The sequence below is a fragment of the Desmodus rotundus genome, chromosome 11 (genome assembly GCF_022682495.2).
Source record: "Desmodus rotundus isolate HL8 chromosome 11, HLdesRot8A.1, whole genome shotgun sequence".
NCBI classification, from domain to species: domain Eukaryota; kingdom Metazoa; phylum Chordata; class Mammalia; order Chiroptera; family Phyllostomidae; genus Desmodus; species Desmodus rotundus.
The window spans coordinates 56113386-56132828 of NC_071397.1; the positions used below are offsets into that span (position 1 = coordinate 56113386).

Below are 19443 nucleotides of genomic sequence, written 5' to 3' on the forward strand. Positions count from 1 at the left end.
GTCCATGGGTCATACTTATAAGTTCTTTGGCTTCTACATTTCCTACACTATTTTTACCCTCCCCCTGTCTATTTTCCACCTATCATCTATGCTACTTATTCCAACCCTCATGTTCTAGTTGTTTGCCTAGTTTGCTCTTGTTTTTGTTTTATGTGTGGTCGTTAATAACTGTGAGTTTGCTGTCATTTTTACTGTTCCTATTTTTGATCTTTTTCTTAGGTAACTCCCTTTAACATTTCATATAATAAGGGCTTGGTGATGATGAGCTTCTTTAACTTGACCTTATCTGAGAAGCACTTTATCTTCCCTTCCATTCTAAATGATAGCTTTGCTGGATACAGTAATCTTGGATGTAGGTCCTTGCGTTTAATCTTGGGTAATGTAATTATGATGTGCCTTGGTGTGTTCCTCCTTGGGTCCAGCTTCTTTGGGACTCTCTGAGCTTCCTGGACTTCCCGGAAGTCTATTTCCTTTGCCAGATGAGGGAAGTTCTCCTTCATTATTTGTTCAAATAAGTTTTCAATTTTTTGTTCTTCCTCTTCTCCTTCTGGCACCCCTATAATTCGGATGTTGGAACGTTTCAAGGTGTCCTGGAGGTTCCTAAGCCTCTCCTCATTTTTCCAAGTTCTTGTTTCTTCATTCTTTTCTGGTTGGATGTTTGTTTCTTCCTTCTGGACCATACCATTGATTTGAGTCCCAGTTTCCTTCTCATCACTATTGGTTCCCTGTACATTTTCCTTTGTTTCTCTTAGCATAGGCTTCATTTTTTCATCTGTTTTTCGAACAGATTCAACCAAGTCTGTGAGCATATTGATAACCAGTGCTTTGAACTGTGCATCCGATAGGTTGGCTATCTCTTCGTCGCTTAGTTGTATTTTTTCTGGAGCTTTGAAGTGTTCTGTCATTTGGGCCATTTTTTTTTTTTGTCTGTCTTGGCGCGTCTGTTACTTTAAGGGGCGGAGCCTTAGGTGTTCACGGGGCGGGGTAATGCTGGGCGCTGCGCTGTGACGCTGTACATGGGGGAGGGGCCGAGTGGGAGCAATGGCGTCTGCCTCACTCCGGATTTCAATCTTTCACTCCGGTACCCACAATCAAACTGGGCCACTCTGGTGCTGGTCCCCGAGTAAGTGGGCCTGTGCACACTCTAGGCCCCTGTGGGTCCCTCCAACAACCTCTCCTGTGAGGCTGGGAGTCTCTCCTGCTGCCGCCCCAACCCCCAGGGGCGCTTTCAATCAGAGGTTTGAGGCTTTATTTCCCTGAGCTGGAGCCCTGGGTTGCACGGTCTGCTTCGCTGCCCGCCGTTCGTCCGGTTTATCTGTGGGTGAATGTGGTGCCGCAGGGTGCTACCCGCCACTCTGCCTGCCCCACTCTCCGCCACTCTGAGTCCAGCCCTCTGGGTTTATCTGTGCAAATGTGGGGCCGCAGGGTCTGCTAGTGCTCGGACTGCCTGCGCCATTTGTCCCACACTCCGCCAGTCTCAGTCCCGCCACAGCCGTGCGAGTCCTCTCCACCCCGGTGCCCGTCTCCGCCCCTCCTACCAGTCTGGATGAATGTTTATTTTCTATTTCCTTGGTGTTGGTCCCCCTTGCTGTTCGATTTTCTGTCAGTTCTGGTTGTGCGAGGAGGCGCAGTGTGTCTACCTATGCCGCCATCTTGGTTCCTCCATACATCTCTTTATATAAATTATATGTTATGGTTTGTTATTCAGCTGCTGTTGAATTTTCTGATTAAAATAGAATGTGTAATATACAAACAAATAATAACAGTGTTCTGATATGTTCTAATATTGCCTTTATGTACATCATAGTGTACTAAAAAAACAACTTGATCTTTACAATTTTAAATTAATTGGTACCACATTATAAGTACACACACATTTGTGTCTATATTTATTTACATATGCACATAGTGTACACTGTGTATATATGTCTATGAATATATACAAACAGTATGCATGTGTTTCGGTATATACTAAAAACAGTTTTAAAAGATGAGAAGATCTGAGTAAAAACAAGGACTGTTTGAATAAACCACATATACGTGTATTGTCGGGGACAATGCCTCACTGTTTAAATGTCAATATGAGCTTTGGTAGTTTAATGAATGGTTGATCATGGATTTATTTGCTATCTTCACTGAAATCTATCTTCAAAAATTACTTCTTAATATATTTTCATTCTATGTTGAAAGATACTCAGTTCGTTAAAATGCATTTAATATCAATGCATTTGGTATTAAAAAGCCTTTAACAACCAGTAGAATACCTTTGGAGTCACCCAGATTTCCAAATCCCCCTCCTTTCCTCATCAGAAGTGTGATCTTGGGCAATTTGGATACATTCCCTGAGCCTCAGTTTTCCCACCTAAAGAGGGCAGTGAAGAAAGCATGCTAAATATCACATGTCATAAAACATACGAAGTGCTTAGAATAATGCCAAGTATATTGTAAGCATTCAATAAGTGTTTGCTGTCATTAGTTTGATTTTTTCTCTTAGAATATATATAGTAAAATATCTGAAAGGAATGAAAACATTAACTCAGAAATCTCACTGCCTTTTACACTCACCTTACTTTCCATTGAAGTTATCAATAGAGTGAACAAGTAAGGAAATTCTACACTCTCTGTGGAATCTGGAAATGGTTCCTAGAAACGGTGTTCTGTTTGCTTCTTGAATTTGAGGATCTAGCTCTTTCCATAGTTTTGGTAAGTTCCTGTCAACTCTTTGTTTGAACAGTCTGTTGCCTTCGACCCCTCTTCTTCTTCTGGTAAACCTGCTGTTCTTATGGTGCTCTTTCTGATGTAGTCTGATCGTTCTGACAGAGAGTTTTTATATTTTGTATGCTCAAGTCTCTCTTGTCTTTTCAACATCATTTCTAGATTTCCATCTTTGATATCACTAATTCTTTCCCTTACCTGGTCAGCTCTATTTCTTCTGCTCACTAGTTCATCCTTAATCTCTTTTATTGATTTCTTCATCTCCAGAAATTATATTTGGTTCTTTTTAAAATTTTTAATCTATTTGTTAAAGTAGTCATTTGTGTGTTGATTTAGTTTCTGAGTTTATTAAACTCTCTACCTGTGTTTTCTTGTATCTTATTGAGTTTTTTTTTAGAACTGAAATCTTTAAGTTAATTTTTTGGAGATTTTAAAATTTCCTTTCTGAGCTACCATGTAACCTTGGTTATTCATGGTATTTGATGGATTCCTTCCCTGTCTAGGCATCTATGTATGAGATGCACTTCTCTAGTAGGTTGATAAGAAGTCTCTCTATTGTTTTCTAGTTGGTGAGTAAATCACAAGTTTTCTAGCTCTTTTACATTTCTCTGGTTTTTCAGATCTCAGTGGGGTAGTGGAAATGGGCTCAGTTCCCTGGGAAGTTGGGCCTTCTCTGTGATCTGCTCATTTTGGTCCCATGGGACGGACCCTACAGGGTAATGCGATGGGTGATGGGGCTCCAAATCCATGAAATCCAAGTCACCACAACCAGACACCACCTACAATGTAGCCTCCATGTGTGGAGGTTGTGTGCACTGGGGGAACCCAGCTACCTCCTTTGGTGCCTTGTACTCCCAGGAATGGCAACCAGGGGACCTCTGTGGCATTCTCCCTGTGCCTCCATCTCACCCTGGGATTGGTCTCAGAATGCACCCTTTGCTCAGGGAAGAAAGTGTTTCTGTAGTTCCAGTTCTCTAGTTTGCAGACAATGTGCTCTACAACCCAACCCAGAGGGTGGGAGGAGGTGAACTCTGGGAGGTTAAAGGAAGGCAGTCAGGCTCTGTGGCTTTGTTTCTCTGTCTGGAATACTAATTGCCAGACCACCATGGCCCAACATCTGTGCTTTGTCCCTGCCCGAGTCACTGGGCTCAGCTGCAAGCTCACACTGCCCACTCCTGCAGGAATGCTCACTGTGCTCTTGCAAAGTGCCAGCCACAACTTCATTCTCCCCTGTTTGGTCGTAGCTTTGCAGCGAACTGCAGGTTGCAGAGTTGTATCTGTGGCATCTTTGAGCTCTTTCCCTTTCTCTTTTCCCCAATTTGCTCCCACTTGCCCACCTTTAGATGTTTCAATGTGTGTATCTCTCAAATATGTTTGTGCATTGAGCAGGAATACTATGTCAAATTATAGCTGTTTGAATTGTTGAAATCTCAAGGGGATAGGCCAAGTGGATCTCTCACACTGCCATTTCTCTGGAGTCCTAAATTCACTTTCCTTACAGAGATCTATTCATCACCATGGACTTTAAACTTCTTGAGTTATTCATTTCTGTGGGCTTTTCAGCCACATAATATTTATATAGGACTGTAATCACATCATAATCATTATCATGACCCAAAGTACACTAACTCTTAGATTAATAATTTAGAAAGTCAACTCTTTTCCTTCTTGCTTATAAGTTTATTAAATGCCAATATACTTGCTTTTGACCCTCTAACATCCACAAGTTGATTACTTGTTTCTATATATTCACTCCTTCCCTCATATTTCTCCAGAACCAGCTTAGTATCTATGAATTATTGTTATAGCGTTTCTCTTCTAGTTCCATGTTAATTTTTCCTCTTTTATTTTATAGCTTTTACCTCCTCAAAACATCATCCTGTATTAATGTCATTATGTTCTTCACGGTATCTGACTTAGAAGAATAAACTCAGATGAGGAAAATCCACAAATTGTGAAGCATGGAACCACTATAAACTGATAGTAATCCCAAATGAGCTGTCTCCCTGCCACAACTGCCAGAAACTCTAGTCACCACTCTCTCTTGTATCACCATTTTAAATGTGTGTTTTCTACTTCTAAAGTCTAACAGTCTAACTTGCCTCTTATCTTGAAAACCTGTTCTTCTGCTTCCAAGAGAAGTAGAAATCACTAGATAAAAACGTCCTACCTCAATTTCCCACCATCAAATTGACAAGCACTGCTTCATTAGCACCTGTTCTTTCCTCTTCTCTTCTAAGTTTGATGGAGAAATTGTCACTTCTCATGCTTAAGGATTTTTTTTTTTCATTTCCAGCTGTCTATTCAGAAATTTTTAGACCTGTGTCTCTTTCTCTGCTTTAGACATTAAGACTTATGCCTCCTGAATTATTTCCATCCGTATTTTTAAAATTTGTGATTTCTCAATTAAAAAAAAAACATTCTTTCTACTTCCAACCAATGTTTCCATTTCCTCTGAGGTAAACTTGTTTACCCAATTGGCTACCCTATGTATTTCCATTGTCTCACATTTTACCATGATAATTTTCAAACTAACATGTCACCAAAAATTTATCTGCCCTGGCTGAGTGGCTCAGGTGGTTGGAGCACTGTCCTGTACAACAAAAGTTTACACGTTCAATTCCCGATCAGGTTACTTACTTAGGTTGTGAGTTTGATCTGCAGTTGGGATGCATATGGAAGGCAAGGAACTAATGTCTCCCTCCCTCCCTCCCTCCTTCTCTCTCTCCCTCCCTCCCTCCCTCTCTCTCTCTCTCTCTTTCTCCCCCCCCCCAGCATTCTTCTTTCTAAAAAAATCAATGAAAACAAAGTCAATAAAAACTATCTTTGGGTAAGGATTTAAAAAATTGCTCTTATTAATGTCTCCAACTTGTTAAATTCAGTAGAAATTTCTCAGGCTTTATTTGATTTTAAGAAGCTATTTTCTCATCTCACTACTCTGTCTTGAATTCTTTCACTGGCTCCCATAACATTCCCCTCATTTTCCAGTTGCCTCTCTAAGGACACTGCTTCTCAATTCTACTTGCTATCTTTATGTCTTCTAACTTTTAAGTGCTAGTAGAAAGAGTGTATATATTGCCTTATTTCTTGTCAAGATGGTTTGGTAACATCAAGCTTTGATTAATACTCATAACAAAGTCCATGCAAAATACGCAGGGTAAGCCTGACAGAAGCTATGGGCCTCCGGGCTCTTGATTCAAAAGTAGGTTATGCTGGTTTAGAATTACCCATGGACTAAAAGTGCTCCATGTGAAATTTCATTTGGCACTGAGAATGGGATGTAAACAGAGACATGGACTTTTGGAAGATTGAGACCAAGCACTCAAAGATTAAGGGTTCAAAGATTAAGAGCAAGGGTTTAAAGATAAAAACAATCCCTGGAATCTGGTAGTTAATGCTCCTTCTTCCCAAGGGTGGGCAAGGGGGCAGATTAGGGACTCATCATCCTGTTGTTAATGAATGTTTAGAGGCTAAGCAGCAAGAAGTGGTATTGAGGTTTACTGTCAGTTGGTGAATTGGGCAGGTAAAACATATATTATTATGAGCATGATGCAGAAAGCCCTATAGTTCCAGCTGAAAGGCTATGCCATTGTGGCTGCTTATTTAAGTGAACAGCAGAGAAGAAATAGATAATTTTGGACTAAAGATCTTGTCACCTAATATAGAACACTGGACTGGCCAAAAACACTGGAACTTTGAGTGACTGGTGAACAACCATTTCCCTGCTCAAAATGTAAAGTAAATGCATTTCAGTTAGTGCTGCAAAGCTGCTCTCTGCGGCTGCTCTTCCTAACCCCTCTTGACACTTCTATACCAACCTCAGTTTCGTTAAGGACAAAAATTTGTAAGGATGAATTCAAGGTCTCCATGCTTCCAAGGCCATAAATATCTTGCCTATATATGCTGGAGAACTCTGGTCAGGTAAGGAAATTGAAAAACTTTGTTGGACACAGGTGATTAAGTCACCATCTTACCCAGTCCCCTTGAGATGTTGACTTGAAATAAATCTCCAGATATTTCTCCAGCAAAATGAGTTTTTGAGGAACATAAACAATTACAATTTGGGACATATAGTTTAATGGTGAACCATGTACAAGTCCAGAGAAACAATGGAAAGGGGTGCATTTATTTTCTGGACTTGGGAGGGACTGTTGTAAACCCAACATGTCTATTGGAGGAAACTGAAAGTTCAAAGCATAGCGATTTTTCATGGACAAAGTTATGGCTGCCTCCCATTGCTTGAGCTGTTCCTGAGCAAGAAGGACTCTTTTCTTCCTTGTGCTCAGATAATAAATTAGCATCACTTCCTATCAGAGATGCAGGTGTGTCTCTTCTTATTGGGGTCAGTAGTCTGTGTTAATTGACATATATACATGAGAGTTCTGTTTTCCAGCCTCCTGACTCCATTTAAATTAGGTGTCTGTTTATTTTCACATGGGCATGGGCATCCATATTTTGTTAATGAATTTTAGTCAAGATTCACAATGGGAAAAGGAATCTAACACGACTTTGCTTTAAGCGCCTTTTGGGTCAGTTCAATGTACTGTAATTGCTGCTTCTACATTTATATGTTTATCTATCTTGTTCTATAAGGGCTAGAGGGGATCCTCTGAATCATAAGGAATCAATGTAGAAAGGTCCTGGTACTTTTGGGACCCCATGACCCTAAAGATTCCTTTGAACTGCCGAGTCTTACGACTGATTATTTTGTCTTTTGGTATCCTGGACCTGGTTTTCTTCCCAGTTCTATACTAATCACTTTCTAGGATGGCTACCAATACACCCTTTTAAAAAGCTGAAATTAGCTTGCGGCTAGACCCTTGTTGGAACATGATACCTGATTCACAGAAGTGTTGTGACTCCATGGCCCGATAGTCCTGTTTTGAGGTAGGTTAACTAACAATGTAGGGAGACCTCACAGGTTCATTTATCAATGGGATTAGCATATTCAAAATCTCAGCCAGCCTGACAGCAGTAATCTTGGCTCTACATGAAAACAAATAGTTATCAGTTTGGGGGAAATTTTATCCCATACTTCACAGCTTAAAATAAAGCTGCTGACTTAACAGGACTCTAGATGCACAGGGGTTACAGATTGATCTTCTAAATGCCTGTGATTGGTTCAGTAACAAGGTGAAATATCACGGGCTCTGCGGCTAACCAACCTCAGTGCAAGTTGTATAGAAACAAAACTGAAGGTGATTATTTTTATTAGTGGGCAGAATTCGAAGTCATTCTCAGAACTTCATATACTTGAAGTTGCTGCCAATGGCCTAGATTTTGGTACGCTCTTTGGAAAACTGCAGACTGGTAGATTAAACATACCCCTCCCTGGGGCCACCCACTATGGAAACAAATTGTGGCTGCTGATTGGAAAGTTTGAGTCACTAATGAATTCAGAATCTGTGCTTATTAGCTGCTACATTGGTCTTTCTCATTGATAGTTTAAATTCTCAAATCTTCCATGAATCTACTCTTAACTACTCCATTGATCTCTTCCTCATACAATTCATTGTGTTCTTATAGTTACTCTGGGTATTTCTTGCTTCAAAGAATTTTATATAAGCTTTGGGAAGGGTCACATTTAAATGTCTTTGCATCCCCACTCTGCCTAGTCTACCAGTAAGTACTGATTGATAGATATGCCATATTACTTCATAGTTGAGAGAATGGAAACACTTTACCATGGACATATGTATGTAAATTTTATAAAATTAATGTAGAAACAGTAATTCTGAAATTATGGATATGTAATGTTTTTAGAATTCATTATTTATCTGTTCAAAATTTTTGTTTTCACATTCATAGAAAGATAATCTAATTGATTACAGCTTTCTCTTAATGCTGGAAAAACACATGATCATATGAAAAAGATAAGAACTTGCAGCCTTGAAATCTAGTAGTATTTTCTCCAGAATGCTGTTTACTGTGGCATATCACAGGCTCTCTCTGAATTGTTCGGGCTAAAATACTTACGAAAGAGGAGCTTATTTTCCTTATCATAAAAATAAAAACATATTGGCTGCGTTTTAGGATAGAGTCCTTTATTTACTCATTCTATATTTTATAGTTTATTTTCAGAACTATATTTATACTGAAGTCAATCTACATGTTTAGGTCAAATAAAACTTTCGTGTGTGTATGTCAATATTTATTTTCTTAAATATAATGACCATAAAATTTTCATTTTCTTTATTGATTATAATTATGTTTTATCTTAAATTGGGATGCAAAAATGCTTTTTAGTTTGTCATTAATTTATGTCTTACAACTCAATTCATCTTATAACTCCGTCCTCTTACTATGTTTAGTTGAATTCATGTTTCGTAGTGTATATGCAATGGAAACATTGTAAAATGCTGCATATGAGGGCATGGTAATCCTTTCTCGTCATATCTTGGTTCATTTAGCCATTCATTCCCATTTGATGCATACAGACTAATTTACAGTCCAGATTGTTAATGATCTTGGGGAAACGCCTTTGTATATCAGTCTGTTTCTGAACTTACAGTCATTTCTTAAAAATTCTGGGTGTGACATTGCAGGGTTAAGTAACGTGGGTATATTTAATGCTTTTGCAAGCTGGAAAGGTAGGTAGTTCACATTCACTCAATAGAAAAGTTCTTTGCTTATGATTTCTGTCTTAAATTTTTCTTTTTCTGCTATTAGACATTTAATTCTATTGTATAGACTTTTGAAAGTAAAAGCCATTCTGTTTAGTTTTAAAGAAGAAAGAAAGAAGAGAAAGAGAAAGAAAGGAAGGAAAGATGGATGGGAGGAAGGAAGGAAGGATAAGGAGAGGGGTTAGGGGAAGAGGGAGAGAGAACAGTTTGGATGAAATAATAGATCAATTCTAACTTTTATCTTAGAGACCTTTTTTTATTATTTGCCTCAACTTTTCTGCTATCAAACACTTACAGCTGCTTCAGTTAGTATTGGAAAAATTTTTGTTTGCTGTTTTTCTGTTTTATTTCCCATTCGTATTCAAGTTTAACTGTGACTTACTCAAGCCTTCTTAAATATATGCTGATATGTATTAAAATCTAATGAACATATATAAGAATGGCCTCAATTTTTATCGACAAACATATGGGAGTGATCTCACCTCAGTTATTATACCTGAATTATTAGAAAAATCAAATATGCTTGGGGGAAATTGCTTTTCTCAATATTTGTAGAAAACAGTGACTTTATTCTAATTATGAAGGAATTTTTGTAGGCACAGACAAGCAGGTAGGCGAGGTAGACACAAGGTCATGTTACAGACTCAGAAACACTGTGCACAGTTTGGTTTAATTGAATTTTATGTCTATGACTATTTATATAATAGTCATAGTTATCACATCATGGGAATTATATTTTTCTTAAATATTTAGTAAGTTGTATAATATTTTACCAAATTCTAAAGCACAATTAACTTTCTTGTAGGTCAGTTTGAACAAAATAATATAAAGAGATCACATTTATAGTGTGAAGAGAATAAATAAAAATTCTACCATTTCATCGTTGTGGAAAAACATACCAAGAGAATGAAATGAGAGGGGCAATGACACAAGTTTCTCTCCTAAATCTGACGTCTTTTGTTTTTGGTGCAAGTGTCTTTTCACGTGGTGTTTCATACTTCAGTGGGACTTTTTCTGGAAGAGGTCAAAACGGGATGACAGTGGGAGGTGGTGGGGAGGGTTAGATAACCGCGCTGCCCTCGAGCATGCTCAGCTTATTTCCACTCAGAGCCTTTGTAACTTGCAATTCCCTCTGCCAGGGCTGCTCTGCTCAGACCTCACGGGTTTTATTCTTGACCTAATAAGTCTTGATTAGATGTCAACATCTTGGAGAGGTATCTTTATCCATCTTATTAAAGACAGTGCCCTCATTTTCTCCCAAATCACCTTCTGATCCTCTTGCCCTGCACAGCACTCTGGAAGTATATCTCCTAAATTTTCTCCTGCTTAGTGTCTATCTTCTTCACTTGGTCTGTCTTTTCCAGCATTATGAGCATCTAGAACAGCTCCTATATTAGAGCAGTCACTCAAGAATAAATATTTGTTTAATACATTAGTGAATTTTTAAATGATAAATCGTTGAATAAATAAATGAATGAATGACTTCAGATGGATGGTGAGATTTTACATTCCCTCATACCTCAAAAATTTTAACAAAGGTTGAATAAACAGTGATAGTCAAGTCTTTACAAAACTTAATTTAAAAGCACAGATTCAGGGAATTTCATTAATTACAGGAACCAGAGAAAACATGTTACAAAATATCTTATTACATTAATTTAAACACCTGTGTATCCTATACTTTGCCTCAGGCCTGGACATAGTTAAACTTTGTGTCAAAAAATGTGTGTTATTGTGCCAAATGTTCAATTTTTTTCTAAAATTATTTTAAATTAGCTAAAATTCAGTTTTAAAATAGACTGATCATAATAGAAAAGTTCATAACATTGGTTATTTACAACTATTATAATTTACCTATTATTTTAAAATATACATTGGAAATCCAGTTTGCTTATCCATTGTCCACTGAAGAATGATAAACCAGGTCAGAATTATAAGTTTACAATTCTGTTAAGAAGGTTTTTCATAGTTCATAGTCATTCATCTTAGTGCTAGTTGTTTCCTGGTCCACTGGTTGTGTCCCATAGCATTTAAACTGAGGAATGAAAAAAGGTTAGGAAGAAAATATATAGGAGAAATAAAAGCATGCATCAGTAATATGAAATTCTGTTAATGTTTTATAGATTCAAAAAATAACATGAGGTTTTAAGTAATTTAGAGTTGCTTCTAATTTTCTATATTGCACGTAAATTCGTTTCAAAGAAGCCATTGACTTCTTTGACTTTGTTTCAAAGAAGCCAATGATATTGACTAAATCTAGGTTAGGTAGATTCGTCAATATCCTTTGAAATTATCGGCAATCTTACTTTAGCATAATAAAGTAACAGTTGCTAATGCAAGAACTGAGTACTACTGTGTGTGTTCAATATTTTCCTTATTGCCCCTACTTTAGGCCCTACAAGTGTGAAAGAGATCTCTGTATTTTGTAACTCAATTGCCTACTTTACTTTCCACTGTATACTATATGGTTAATATTTGTTTTGTTGAAAAGCAACTGAAGGCATGTTTCTCAAGTATAAGTTTATGTATTTTTTAAATCTACAAATAGATGTTAGGTTGTGTACAGTATACAATACATACAATTTATAGAAGTTTAAACATAGGTATTCACATATATGAATACTTGTAATTTTGATATCATTCATTTTGTTGTTGTTGTTCAACACAACCTAGTCAGTATAACATAATATTATGAGGTGATTTCTAATTTACTATAATAACCAAATCCCAATTTACCACAGATATATTATATGAAACATTTCAGCAGTTATTTATTATTATTTCAGTTGCATGGAAGTAGAAATCATGCACATGGGAAACCTGACTGTTGTAAGAAGACGAAACTCAAGAATACTCTCTTTTGTAAAGTTGGAGGAAGGACTGGGAAAGAATGAACAGTAATGATAGTTTTACTTAGTTACCCATTCATTTGAAGATACTTATTTAATGACTCCTCCATGCCAGGCACTGTACTAGGCACTGGAGATACACAGTTGGACAAAAAAAAAAAAACCTTACTCAAAAAGAACTTACATTCTATTGGATGATGGCTGACAATAAATGACATAATTTCAGGTCATAATAAATTCTGAATAAGATGAAAACATGGTAAAGAGATGAAGAATGATAAATGAGTAGCCACAAAAGATTCCTTTGAGTGGCTGAGATTAGAACAGACACAAATGAAGAGGGAGAATAATCCATGTGGATGTATATGGGCCAAGCTTTCTAGGCAGAAGGAATAGCAAGAAGTGTAAACATTCTGAGACAGAAATGTGTACACATATAAAGGTTAGTAAGACAACCAGAATTATTGGAACAAAGTAATCCAAATAAGACCGGAAGGATGATAGGATCTGTTGACGAAGTAGCCAGGAGCCATCTCTTATAGTAATTTGCAGGCTGATACTAGATTTTATTACATATGTACTAGAAGTTATTAGAGGACTCTGAGCAAGATGTGGTAATCTGGTATGTGCTTTCAAAGAACTTTCTGGTCTTTGAATGAAGAGCAGACTCTCTCTAGTTGGACGAGAATGAAAGCAGGAAACCATTAGGAAGCCTTGTTAGGAGTCCTGGAGGAGTGAAGGTGTGACTAGTTGGATGATGATGGAGGTTGTTCGGTATGTGTACAGGAAGTGGACCATGTTTCCAAAAGTGCACATGGAAGCAAAGTGTTTGTTCACATTATCCACTGCAAAGAGTTTAGGAGAGTGTGATCTCACTTATAAGTGACATTAATATTCATAATTAACTAGGTTAAATATCTTGGCTAAATCAGTTAAAATTTCTTATTAATTCACATGCAGTTGCTACTTGAATTATTTTACACACCTATTAAGGATTTCACAATATCGTGGAAACGAAGTCAATACACAGAACTGGTTTTTCATTGTTGAGTTGTAAGAACTATTAGAAGGATGCAGTAGAGGTTTCACTGACTAGATCATGTATATAAAATAACGTCAGTATGTTCCCTGACTGCTAGGACTTCATGAATGAATGTTCTCTACGTGACCAAATTTGGAGTGATGGTGCCATTTATGAAATATGCTTTGTTATATATTTTTTGTATTAGATAATTAGATATTAAGCCAAAATGTAAAGTTACCATTGTTCTAGGAGACTTTAAACTAAGGATTCCTATTAGCTATATGACTACATAAAATGAATTATTCTGTTCTCCCTAGATTGTTAATTCTCTAGAAATTATATGAAGTTACAAATAAATCTTATTTCTAGAGTAAAGCTAGGAAAAAGTTTAATTTAAAAATTCTGAGTGATTTTCTTTGAATATTTTAATAAGTTAAATTGAAACTGTATTCAGCAAACATTTATTAAATAGTCCCTAGGTGTCAGACTTTGCCCAATGCCCTGCAGATGTGAGATTAATTATGACCATAGGGCTGAATGAGACATATTGGGAAAGTTTCACATAGAATGATGGAATATTAAATTAATACTTATTAAATTAATAAGGCAGTAGCTATCCAGGCATCTTTGTGAAATCTCCAGGGAGAAATATTGTAGCATTCCCTTTAGTTCAGAGCTATGTGCTTCGATTGAAAGGAATGCCTGCAGGTTTCTAAGTGCTCATACTCTCATAGGAACAGAAACAATGCAAATCCGATGATACGTGCATTCCACCTCTCATTCCTATTGGTTGACTTATATGTGAAAATCAGAAATAACATGTTCAATTATATGGTTAACTTTACAAGTTCTATAAAAATTCATTTAGAATATTTGATGAGGCCTGAAAGAAGGGGAAAGGATAAAACACACAGATACAGACAACAGTGGTGATTGCCAGAGGGAAAAGAGGGCAGAGCAGGTGGAGGTGGGCAAAGGGAGGATGAATGGGGATTGAAAGGGACTTTGCTTTTAAAAAAAAAAGAAATTAATTTAGAATAGACTAATTTTTATATAATGCTCAGGAAAGAAGAAAAAGAACCAAAGTTGTGTCTTATAGAATTTGTATAGTGGAGAAAAGGCAAGATCATTTTGGGTCAGAAACACAGAAATAGTTTACAAGATATGGTTGTGATGCATTTGAATGATTGAATGAGAAAAATAGTGGGAAATGAGAATGGTTGTCTTCTTAGGAGCCACACATTTTTAAGCTCTCACAATTCTTTCTTTTTTCATCTGTGAAAAGAAAATCACACTGCAGATGTGGTAGAGCTGTTGTGAGGATTTATGGAAGTGCTATGAGCAAGGAATACAACTCAGTATTGGCCTATAATGGATGCATTTCACACTAGCTAGCTACTACTATGATACTTCTTCTTCCTGATGCCAACACCCTCCCACTTCAGGCTTTTGTCATCTTAGGCTTCTACTTCAAACTGCAACACAAGTATAACAAGTATAATGGTTTTGTATTCCTTTGCTAACCAAATCAGGAAGAAGTGAGCTCTCCCTTTTCTTTGTACTATTCATATGACATTACAACTTACTTATTTAGTTCTCTTTTTTCTGAAATAGATCTTTTAAATAATTTTGACCTCTGACACTTTCTAATACTTGATTACTCTATTCTTTAAAATAAAAAATCAATTACTAAATTAATTTTCATTAAATCACAACCTGTATCTACAGAGATACAAACTTCTTGATTGAATTTTATCATCAGGCTCTTTTGTTCTGTTGCTTGGTCTTTAATAAGATGAGATTTGATTAGAAGATACTACATCTATCATTACAAACATGTTTATTATGACATTTTGATTAGATTTCAAAATGATTATACTATTAATAGACTTCTAATGAAGTTAGATCTTATTTATAGAGAATGCTATTATGTATAAATAAATGTTCATCCTTACTGCTGCAAGATAATCCTGAGAATTGTTTAAATGGATTTAAAAATATATTTGGTGTGTAATTAGAGACTGCTTAATTTGACAATTTATATTTTATAAGTTTTATGTGTTTACTATTAATACTATGGGGATATAGTTAAATCATGTTATTTTAAAAAATGAATAAACTTTTTAAAAAGAGGTTTTAGATTTATAGAAAAACTATAGAGTTTCCACACACCTCCCACCCTACTCCCCCATACTCACTTTCCTTTAATAACAGCTTCCTTTAGCGTAACACTGCCATTACTTCTGATGAAACATTATTTTTTTTGCATTTTACTTTATTTTATTTATTTATTTTTTATTCAGTTACAATTGTCTGCATTTTCTTCCCATCCCTCTACCCCACCCCAGCCAGTCCCACCGTTATTGATGCATTATTGTTAGCTAAAGTCTGTACAATAGTGTTACTGAACAGCAAGTTGGGGTCCAGCTGCCAACTGCCACCATCTAGGCACAATTCTGGAGGCAAAGGGATAGGACTCTTTATTCAAAATCAACACAACTTTGGAATAACAGCTTTCTACACGCATTAGTCACTTAAGCCTATCAGTGAAGGCTAAACTCTTTAACTCTTTAGTTACAGCTTTAATCACTTAAGCTTATCAATCAAGGCTAAATTCAGCCTTGTTAACCTGAGTTCCCCTATCCTTCCCCTAGTTAGTTTTAATTATTTTATTTCTATAGCGTTAGTTTACAAACTAAAACAACATAAAATACAAAAGCTACATGGTGTTGGAATAATGGCAGACTTATGCCTCAGAGTCTATTCTCTCTAGAACATCCAGAGAAAAATAACCCTGCCACCCTGTGCCTGGCCAGCCTACTGTAGACCAGGCCTGGAGTTCCTTCCCATCAAAAATACCATCCTTTGGGAAATGTAGGCAGCTGCAGCACGGTCATCCAGGAGTCCTGGAGGAAGAGTCTGAGACTCAGAGCCAGCCAGTCAGAGAGCCTAAGAGCTCAAGAGTGCTTCTTTATTTCCAATCTTCTCACTCATAATTCCCTGTGCCCTGGAGGCTTTCAGTTTCTCAGCTAATCCAGTGCTAGGCTGTTTACCATAGCCTTGGGCAACCTCCTGCCACTTCCCCCTTCCTACAGCTCTCTAGTGATTTGGTCAGATTTCTCTGTATGGGTAGGGCTTATTCTTTGTGTTGTACAGTTTTATAGCTTTTGATAAATGCATGGTGTTATGTGCTCACCATTACAGTTCTTGCAGAGTAGCTTGACTGCCCTAAAAATGTTCTGCGCCCACCTATTCATTACACCCCTGTTCCCCTTTGAGCCTTTAGCAGCCACAGATCTTTTTAGTCCATAGTTTTGCCATTTTCAAAATGTCAAATAATTGGAATCATATATAACCTTTAAGGACTGATTTCTTTCACTTAGCCAAAACACAGTTAGGGTTCTTTCATGTCTTTTTTGGCTTGGTAGTTCGTTTCCTGAATAATATTTCATTATATTCATAGTCTGTTTGATTTATTATTGATTAAATGTTTGTATATTTTGTTTCAAATAACTAGTTTCTTTTATAATTGAAAGTATTTGAGTATGTAAGTTTTGGTCGTTTTTCCATTTTATATTTGGAATCAAAATTGTATTTTAGGTAATGCTGAATAAATTCTGAAATTAGATGTGTATCTTGTCAACCTTATTGGTATATGCCTATATAACAACTTTTTTGGAATAATATATTGGTTTTGTTTTTAATATGTTATTTGAATTGTTTCTTTACTTTTGTTAATATCTATTTTGAATTAAAATTTTTTTAACAGTTCAAAACATACTCCCTTACGTGCTTTGTATGCGGTGGAATCTTGCTTTCCCTGCCCTAGGAAGAGGGAGGTTACGAAGCGGCACAAGGCTTAGCTGCTGTACATGTATTCAATCCCAAACAGGAGCAAACCACCACTTCACGTCATCCATTTTTTTTAACCTGGAGTCTCTGTTTCCCTAATAAAGCTGGGTAGTTTTCAAGTCATCTTTACTTCTTTTCTTTCTGTCTCAGAGTTAGTGCTGTCTCCTTCCCGTGCAACATACTCTATCTGCCTGAACGCTGTACCTACCCTCCAAATTCTCTGGGACTGCAGTCTATTAATCGCTGCCTTTGCTTCTGTGTATTTCCCTTCCTATCTCTACACACTCCTGAGTGAATGAATGAATGAATGAATGAGGTCTCCATGATTTCACCTCTGGTTTCTGAGAAGCATGTCATCATTGTTTCCAGGTGTAGATTTCTATAGCTTGGTTTTATGTCCTATTTCTAATGCTCAATTAGCTCTGTGCAAAAGAATGAGATTTTAACCTTAAATGAATTTAATTTTCTTATCTGAAAATGAGAATAATGGTAGGATTGTGTAAGGATTAATTGTGACAATTCATGTGAAGTATTTTTTATCACAATCCCTATGATAAATGCTTAAGAGATATTAGTAATTATTATTGTTAAGTTGATATTTTTCTTGATTATGAATATGAAATATGATGATACCTGGCCCAGGACCCAGAAGATGTGCTTTTATTTCCTTTTTATTTTTGGCCAAACATGAGGGTTTTTGTTATTGCATGTTTGCATAAGAAAAAATAGTCTCAAAACCTGAGAGGCATCATGCAATCATCAATAAGCTAATTATTAACTGCACACTTAAGATAGGTGGACATATAATCTAAAATTTAAAAACTAGTTCAAAAAATGTGAATAAAAATTTAACATGATGAGCTTTAATTATGGTCTATATTGTAGTTTTTATGTTGTTAAAAAGTTTATCAACTGTACTGTTGGACAGTAGTTTTTTATAAATGGAGCTGGGGGTCGTGTCAGATTATAGATTGTAAAAAATTAATTATCTTTATGGAATTAGAAAGTTAACATTGTGATATTCAGACTTGAATCAGTTTTTAATTCTCACTTAAATTGAAGTAATATATAAATAATCTAAAGCACATCTCTTTTTTAACCAGTGAAAGTCTGTTGAATTCAAATTATTCATGTTCAGCAATCAAATCTCTAAGTAGGCCTGAATGGCGAGGCCTGAACTCAAGGTTGGTTGGTGTTAACTGATGTGTTGTGCCATCAGCGGAAGCCTTCATATGTTGCCTTATGAGCACGTAGCACATAAAAAGTTCCTAGGGCTGGCCAGGCATTCAGTTCTTTCAGAGATAATATTGCCCTTTCTTGTTGTCTGACCATATAAACCAAACATCTCTTGTAATGTCTCTTCACTGATGGTTATTCCCAAGAATTAGTGTAGGCACTAGCAATGGCTTCATCAGTCATTAGTGAACCAAGCTCTTCATTTGTTTCTAGCAGCCTTTCATATTCTGCATAATCAGAAATATAATGCTATTGATAGTTTTTCTCACACTCTTTGAGCTGGAACATACCCACTCAGATCAAAAGTTGTAAAGGTCATGCCAGAATTCGTTAGTTCTTCTGAAGTGGGACTTAACGTTGGTCCACGTTGTCCAAGTCTGTCATCATTTAGCATGTGTGGAATGTTGTTTCTCCTGCATTATCCCATCCAGGAAATACCAATTTACCAGTTTTCTTATGTAATCCTAAAAACAGTAGCACACTTCTGAAACCACTGTAAGTCCAGTCACATATGAAGGACACATTCATATCCTGTAGGGTCTGCAATTGGAGATAATGCAGTTCCTTGCTTGGAGTCAGCCCTACTCCCTCTGAAATTCAACTGCAGGCCACAATGGCTGTTGTGGCCCCAGCTCATGTCAGCCCCTTCAGGACGAGTGGGTCGCTTACTGAATATTTAGGGAAATGTCTTCCTCTCTCCATAGCTGATCTCAGAGATACTCTATCCAAGCATCTGTGAGCTCTCTTTCTCCCCATGCCTACAAATGCACACAAATACACATCCAAAATAGCAGTGTTCACGAACCTAGCCTCCTAGGGAAGTTTCTTCTATAAGTAATCCAACAATTCCTGAGCTAAGGAAATAGTAGAGGCCCAATTTTATTCTTTTATATGTCTTTCTATCTACAATGAGCATTTCTTGTATATTGTGTGAAAACTAAATATGTTTATGAAAATAAAAGGAATGGAGAAGTGTAGCTTCCCATCACTCATAGAAATAGATGCCTATGTTATTTTTAAATATTATAATTATTTCTTTCAATGTAGAATATTTCTTTCAATGTAGAAGTTCATCCCTGACAGATGGTTATAACATGATGAGTGAAAAGCGTTAGCAATTTAACATATTTAAACTACCGTGGAA

The 19443-nt window shown here is 36.6% G+C and overlaps 1 protein-coding gene and 1 pseudogene across 4 annotated transcripts in view; one reads left to right on the forward strand and one right to left on the reverse strand.

Moving 5' to 3' along the window:
• GRIK2 (glutamate ionotropic receptor kainate type subunit 2) overlaps positions 1-19443 on the forward strand; it is a 598702-nt gene that overhangs the window by 445640 nt on the left and 133619 nt on the right. The window lies entirely within an intron of this gene.
• Positions 18188-18827, reverse strand: LOC112296915 (small COPII coat GTPase SAR1B pseudogene; annotated as a pseudogene).